At 38.9% G+C, this 8,073-nt stretch overlaps 1 long non-coding RNA gene across 1 annotated transcript in view; it reads left to right on the top strand.

Annotated features, from left to right (window-relative positions):
* Positions 1-721: 721 nt before the first annotated feature.
* Positions 722-8,073, top strand: part of LOC130167855 (uncharacterized) — a 33,922-nt gene continuing 26,570 nt past the window's right edge. Inside the window, exons 1-4 of the long non-coding RNA XR_008827331.1 lie at positions 722-1,059; positions 1,838-1,878; positions 3,152-3,529; positions 3,617-3,716. This is a non-coding gene — a long non-coding RNA (uncharacterized LOC130167855). The remainder of the gene's footprint in view (positions 1,060-1,837; positions 1,879-3,151; positions 3,530-3,616; positions 3,717-8,073) is intronic.

Raw genomic sequence — 8,073 nt, 5'->3', positions numbered from 1 at the left:
CACAGCTCTCTGCTGCTTATAGCAAGTTTCACTGATTCAGCATTTGTTTACATGCTGTTTAGAACTGATTGGCTGGAGACAACAGTCCAGACCAAGCGGTAGCTGCGCGGGAGGCTTCTGCTCCTCAGTGTGTTTCCTGGTCCTCTCTAAGTGAACAAGTGTGTACAAGACAGTTTTCACTTTACTCATTCACTTCACTTATTTACCTCTCATCAGTTGGTTTAAGCTTTAAACCAGCTGACAACATTAACACATACTAGCAACACACAATAAAATTAGCCACTAATACATTGAAAAAATGCTATTCTGGCTAGCGCGCTAATCGCGGTTAGCTTTTCACTTTAACACACGTTACTGACGCAGTATAAACATACATACTTAAAGATATTTGTTAATCTGTCTGTAGCATTATTTAATCAGAAATGAACGACATGAACTCAAACAACGTCACCAAAACAATAGAGTAAATGTTTTCTTACCTGATATTTTTGCAGGATAGTGCCGACAATTAGGTCAAATATTGTTTTTGTAGGAAATATAGTATATAAAAAATTAATAATGTATGGTAAAGTTTTATTAATACCTATGGGTTTAAACAGGCTCACAGACACAGACCATAGACTGTATGTAAAAATGGACGTCGACTCCGGTTCTGGAAAATGAAGCCAATGCGGAAGTGCCAGAACTTGCATTCTCTCAAATGACCGTCAGGGGGCGACTCCACTGGTTGCAAAAAGAAGTCCGATTGTATTGAAGTCTCTTGATTTACTACCACAGTAAACGTTTTCGTTATGTGTTTATGGTCTGAATCGCTAGTTTGAAGTTTCCTAATAGACGTTAAAGCAGAGTGTTTTTAGCGCTGGCTACAGCGTGATTGACCCACAGGGGAACCTGTCTGTTATTCCGGATATAAATCAGAGCAATGTGTCGGACATTTGACTTGTTATTGTGTTTTCAGTTCATCAAAGTTAGCTCCAACATGTTGTTTGCCTAAAAAATGTCTTGTTCTGTGTTCAGTTGTTCTGACAATCAGAGGAGTCGGCGTTTCAATTTTTTCCTGTAAGTACATTTAGTTTTTAAGTCTATTTCTTTGCTAGCCAAAATTAGCATCCCTGTTTATATCACAGTTCAGGTGAAGATGCACCTTGCTAACCAAGCTAGCCGGCTAGTGCTAGCGTTAGCTGATAACTTAGCCATTGCTATGCTAACGATACCTGGCCCCGCTGGGCAGGTAACCTGCGTCAACCTGGGTTAGACCGTGGAGGTGTTCAGTCTTAGAGTCAAAGTCCAATAAAAAGGTGAATTTAATCGACGTTAATCTAACAACGTTTGGTTTGTGTTTCTCCACACGTGACCCAGTTTAAGTGATCTGCGTTAGTGTAATGTGCAGCGTTAATGTTGGTTAATACATTGTCCATCAAGGAGTTTTGTCATTCTAAAACACTTCTGTACATAGTCGTGTAGTATCCTTTTTCATTGTTTTATTTTTTTAATATTTGAATGTTGCAGTATTTCACTTTGAGCACCAAGTTTTACAGTTTTGTGCTTTGTATGTGTACACGGACGTTAACAGAAGCTTTTCCTCTTCCAGTGTCTTTGTGTTGCCTCACCACTAATAAGTTTGTTTATTTATATATGAATATCTTCTACAAACTCTTCACATGTACATGTATCATTTGTTCAAATTTATTCAGTCTTTTTATTACAGTATATGCTAAATGAGTTTTAAGTGGATGATTATATCTATGTTCTGAAGTCCTTGGACTGCCTCAAACATTTCATAGTCAAAAGAGGAGCTGCTTGACATGTCCTTATTTTTCCTTTTGTGTTTTCATAGGGATCCAGAATCCACCTCGGGCCAGAAACCAGCAAGAAACGGTAAGTCGTGCACATGACTCCACCCCATACATGTATATAGGCTCAAATTAGGGTCAAAATGACTGAACTTGTGAAGTGACCATAAGAAATAATTCCAATGTTTGTAGCTGCAAATCAACATTTAACCTGTAAAATAAATCTGCATGACAAATTCAAGGTTAAAAGTCAAAAGTAGTTTGTAATTGCATTTCCACACAGATCATAGTCTAACATTCAAGATGAGTTAAAATGATATTCTGTTTATTACATTTAAGTTGTTGTCATATCAAATGCATCAGAAAACAATGTGGATGTGATTAATATATTTGGCTTGAATATTACAATTAAAATACTTGTTTGGAAACTTGCTGTGTCTGATTTGTTGTTGGAGTTTAACCAGTTAAACCACAACCATGTAATATGTAACATACCTGCTTTATGCTGAGAGATGTGTATTAGTGAGCAGATGTTTTTAAAAACCTGTTGTTCGCTTTAGTTTTGTGTGTGTGTGTGTGTGTGTGTGTGTGTGTGTGTGTGTGTGTGTGTGTGTGTGTGTGTGTGTACCTAGGCTCAAATTAGGGTCAAAATGATTTTGAGCTTGTAAAATGATGTTCACAAATAATTCCAGTGTTTGTAGTTGTAAATCAACCTTTTGTAAACCTGTAAAATAAATCAACATGAGAAATTCAAGTTAGCGTATGTGAAACAATTGCACTTGTGTCGAAGAGATTTTTATTTGTTGAAAGTCTGAATCAAAACTGAAGAAATGATCAGTGTTGAGGTTGAACAAAGACACTGTAAAAGAAGAAATGGATGGGGACGCGAGATAGCCGCCGTTTTCGTTAGCATTAGCATTTTTTTTTTTTTATCTTTATTGGTTAAACAGGGACAAACAACATGGGGGGATGGGGGCTCACTTGCTAGCATTAGCAGCTAGCATTAGCATTATTTTTTTTAAATCTTTATTGGTGAAACAGGGACAAACAGAACACAGGTGGGGTGGGGGGGGGCTAGCTTGCTAGCATTAGCAGCTAGATTGTTGGCATTTTTCATTGATGTATGTGTTTAATGATTTCATAAGATTGCTAAACAAGTGGGGAGGCTAGCTAGCATTAGCAGCTAGCGTTAGCATTTTTTTTCTTTATTAGTGACAACCACACAGAATAATTGTAAAAATAATGACAACATTGATAACAAGTATAAAGCTAACAATGATATATAATAGCTGCAATAAATTATAATAATGATAATGGCATTGGTCATTGATGAATGAATTTAATGATTTCATTACAAGATCATTGCATCTTCGAGGTGGATCCTCGGAGGTGCCTGCCGTCTCGTTGAGGCATAGCGGTCCTCGCTGGAGGGGAAGCGCAGGATGCTCGGCCTGACTGTTGCCAAGATGATCCAGAGGATCTCCTGGGAGGAGTGAAGTCTCCACTGTTGGAGGAGGACACATGGGGCAGAGGAGACGACCCTCCTCATCCAGGATCTCCACGTCACCCTGGACGTCTCTTTGCTGGATTCTCTCTGCATCCAGGACATAAGGAGACACAGAGGAGCTGCCTCACCTGCATTCAGGACCCAGCAGGTGCAGCTGTACACAGAGACTGATAGACTGACAAAGGGCGGGGTCAGCCTTCTGGTTTCCACCTTAACCACTTCATCCCAGGTACATGCAGGTGTGTCTCAGAGCTTGTGATTAAATATATTGTGTATTATCATTCATGCAAACATAAAATTAATTTTTGATCCTCAGCCAGAGCCAAGTACTTCCAAGCTCATGGCAACACCTGCCAGACAGAGCAGGAGAAACAGCGAGTTGTCTTCCCTCCCAGAGACCAGGAGACGCAGCACAGGTGACATTTTATGCCTTTACAATACTACGACATGTTTTGCCTTCTATACTATGCCTTTTTTTTATGCTTGAGTATACTATGATGTTTTTATGCATTAATATACTATGACATCTTTATGCCTAACTATACTTTCACATTTTTGTTTAACTATACCATGATGTTTTTATGCCTTAGTATACAATGAAATTTTTGACATTTTATGCTTTAATGCTTTAATTTTATGCCTTAATATACTATGAAGCTTTCATGAAATGTTCATACATGCCTTTCTTTAATATAACATTACGACATTTCATTTCTTACCAGTACTATGACTTTTTCATGCTATTACGTTTTTATAACTTTTTGTGCTTTATGAACCTATGACATTTTTGTGACATTTCATGTTTTATTATACTATGTTTTTATACGTCACAATTTTATGATTTTTTTTATGCCTTACTACATTATGTTATCATATGCATCACCTTGAAGTGGATGTGATCAAATATTTCCCCTTATGGTTAAAATATACGGCAAAATTACTCTTGATGTAGGGACATGTATATCACATTTCTGTATGAGCTGTCTCATCATTTGCTTGGAACAGTAAAAAACACTGATGCATGTTTTCAGGGCAGTTTCCCCTCATGTCCTCTTCCTCTTCAGAGTTATGACTCGTCTTAAGAGAGTGTCATTAAGTCATAAATTAGCTGTCCAGTGTAAAAGCCAATTGGGAGGCTAAGTATTGACCGCTCATCTTCTCAGTGATGGCCTTTGTGTGTTTCATTACACTAATGTCTTAGAATGACTGTGCTGTGATTTATTGATACTCAAAGGTCATAAATGTTGTTCGTGTCTTCGTAACCTCTGTGTGTGTGTGTGTGTGTGTGTGTGTGTGTGTGTGTGTGTGTGTGTTGTGTGTGTGTGTGTGTGTTGCGTTGCTCCGGAGTTGCCTTTAGCTCTTATCTGATGCTCCGAAGAAAAGAATGCAGTGGCTTTACAATTGCCATTAGTGGTTGAGCAAGACCCTGAAACCAGTGGTAGAGGTCAGAGAACAGGAAGTGAATGCTTGAGTAGGATCATAGTTGATATGGATTTTTAACTCTTTAAAATTTATTATGCTCACAGCCTCAGAAATAACATGGACACAGACAACTTACATCAATACAACTACAACTTTTATTAATGTGTGTAATAACAAAAATACTGCAGACGGTCATTAACCCAGGACCTGTAGGTGTGGCAGAGAAGACAAGGAAACACTCTCATATAATAAACATCTGATGCAGCTTGTATTTTCACTCAGAGGCTACAAACCTCTGACACTGTAACGTGACAAATCAACTCGTCGTTGATGGGAAATTAATGGGAAAGTTGTGATTTGATTTTGACGTTTCACTAAAACCTTTATTATTCAGCTTCTGATACAGATAGAAACATGAAATCAAAACCCTTTGAGACCTTAAACCTTCGACTTTCATTGTAAATCATTGCTTTGCCTTTGAAACACGATGTGGTTGGGAAAACAAGCGCATTTCTCAACATTCTCAGCTCAGTTCTCCTCTTTACGCTTATTGATATTTCCTTTTGTAATGTCGATGAACTTTAAGGTTGATGCAGTGATTTACAATAAAAGTGAGCAAAAGACACAGAATTCAGTTCAAAACAAGAGTAAACAGTTTTGTCTCTAGACGTCAGACCACAGATCATATGATTCGGTTGGTGTGAATCCTCCGGAGGCCTCGACTCACTTCAGCTTAAAGGTCATATTGTTTCCTACAGGATCCTCACGGCAGCAGTCGCTGCCTCCTGCGCTCCCAGAGGCCGAGATGAGATTTTACTGCATCATCTCTTGTTTGGAAAGAAGCAGGAGAACAAAAACCTCCTTGTGTTTTGCATAAATCATATCCAGAGATATTACATTGATCTCACAAACTCATTCTGTTCCCTCTCTCAAATATCCAGCAGTTATAATAGGTAGAGGGATGAAAACAGCTGCTTCCATTCGAGCCGTGGCCCCAAGTGTGGACCCGTAGAGAGATGGATGGATAGATGGATGGATGGGTGGATGGATGGATGGGTGGGTGGTCTGGTCTTTTTCCAAAGGCTGTCTTTGATTATCTAATCTACACAATTCAAATTAGGACCCCGGCGTGTTCCTGCTATTCCCCCTTGAATGATTAGATCTCAGAAACCAGCTGAAGCCTGAGGGATGATTAATGGAGAGAGAGACAAAGAGAAAGAAGACAAGGATATACAGAGAGATCATCTGTTAAAAAGCAAAAGAACAGGCAGAAAGAAAAGACAGCAGATCAAACTGGTTCTACTTTTTGCTGCTGGAAATTATTAAAGATTATTATACTCCAAATCAGGAGCCAAAAAAGGAACTTCAGTCGTGGATTACAGATAACACCGTGAGAAAACTGAGGGTCAGCTGTCTGACAAAAGTTACAAGATGGTTTCAGTCACAAAAATAGATGGAGGTGTTTACAAAATGTAAAAAAATGGACGTCGACAGCGAAAACAGGAAAGTAAAAATTAGTAGTGATTGTAGTTTTAATGTGGATAGATGGATGGAAGTATAGGCCTTCCCTGAAAGGACATTGTGAACAGTTACAAGGAAATATTTTTGTGTTTGATAATAAAAGGTATTTCCTGGCAGGTTGTGGATACTGGTGTTTTGTTTTTTTCTTACCTGCCAAAAAAAATCCATAATTGTTCTTATGGATGTTGAAAAAGTGTCTGAAACATGAGGTTGAGGTCTATTCAGGGAACAACTGAATAAATGAATGTTGTAATGTTGTAGAAATAGAGTTGTTTGTTTTATTTCGACTGACAGGAGGTCGTTGTTTTCCCGCCTTTTTTACTCACCATGACCTCATTGTCTGACTCCAGCAGGAGCAGCTTTCCTTTAAAGAGGTTTGCTTTGGTTTGTGGTTTGATTTCCAGCTTCACACTGCCCAACAAATACAGCACAGGGCTGTGAAACAGGTGGCGGGGGGGGGGGGGGGGTTAATTGGGTAGATGAGGGTTGTGGTTGGAGATACAGCTGTAGATGTTGTTTTGGCTGCATTGCGACAGCGAGGCGGAGGGATGGTAACCAGAAAACAACTGGCTGGACTGGGAGTTAACCCCTTCCTCTCTCTCTCTCTCTGTCTCTCTCTCTCTCTCTCTCTCTCTCTCTCTCTCTCTCTCCTGCATATTCCTTAACATGGGGTCACAGTTTATTCATCTTATTTACAACCACAACACAGATTTAATGTCTCACTCATCACATTTAAACTGAAGCAAAACAAACTTGGTGCTGACAGTAAATTGAATCGTCATCATCATATTTATCGTCTTTATAAATATGAGCAGAAATCCAGTTGCTGTTTGTCCCTCCACAGACGTCCTCACTGTCACTGTGGCGTCTGATAATGAAGACGCATGTGATCCTGAGCAGCTCTGCTTCCTGTTCAGAGCAGTAACAGGTGCATCACTGTTACGTTGTCATGTGGCGCCTCCTGGTGGTCTCTTTACAAACTGACTCTGAGTCAACAGTTTGGCTGCGTCGCCATCTAGAGGTGAAGGATTCACACGTTTTTACACATTCCCAGAAATGTGCTAAATCACTGGATCATCCAGATGTTACTGAGACAACATGAAAAGTTAGAGATGGAAATTTAACTTAAACCTTGAAACTGTCTCCTGTTGCATTTCTTTACTGTCTCTTTTATGTTCTTTCTCTTTTTGTCTTTTATTGTGAAGTAATTTGCACAGTCTGATCTATAAAGGTGATCAGTAAATACATTTGACTACAATAATAATCATCAGCATCATGATACAATTCTAATGAAGAAAAATGAGGGTGAAACAACAAGAACTGAAAAATGAGAACAAAGAAAAGCACCAGGAGATAACGACAATGACTCACATGCAGGAAGAGAGGGAAACTGTTTTTATTTTATTTATTTTATTTAAGTACTGATACATTTTTTACTTTGTATTTAAAAGGTGTTTTCCAAATAAAGCAGTTCTTACTTCACCTAGGAGCCACTAGGAGGCGCTGTAGTGCAGCACAGTGACAATGATGTGGTCTTACATTAGACAGCAGATTCTTCAGTTAATTGCCCTAATCTCATTTAAAATACACGATCTGCATGTTGTTACAGACGGGTTCTTTTTTACATTAATTTCAGGACTGTTGTCACAACATCAGACGAAGGTTCTCATGCAGTTTTACTAAAATGTACTTGGTAAAGAAAAGCAGTAAAACTTCAGATCAAAAAGCACAGACAGTTCTTGTTTTTGTGCTCGCTCTGCTATAACCAGTGATCTCTCTCTGTGTGTGTGTGTGTGTCTTTGTGTGTCTTTGTGTGTCTGTGTGTGTCTG

This window comes from Seriola aureovittata, chromosome 4 (genome assembly GCF_021018895.1).
Source record: "Seriola aureovittata isolate HTS-2021-v1 ecotype China chromosome 4, ASM2101889v1, whole genome shotgun sequence".
Classification (NCBI taxonomy): Eukaryota; Metazoa; Chordata; class Actinopteri; order Carangiformes; family Carangidae; genus Seriola; species Seriola aureovittata.
The sequence above is the reverse complement of the archived record's forward strand: the minus strand, read 5'-3'. Positions and strand labels throughout refer to the sequence as shown.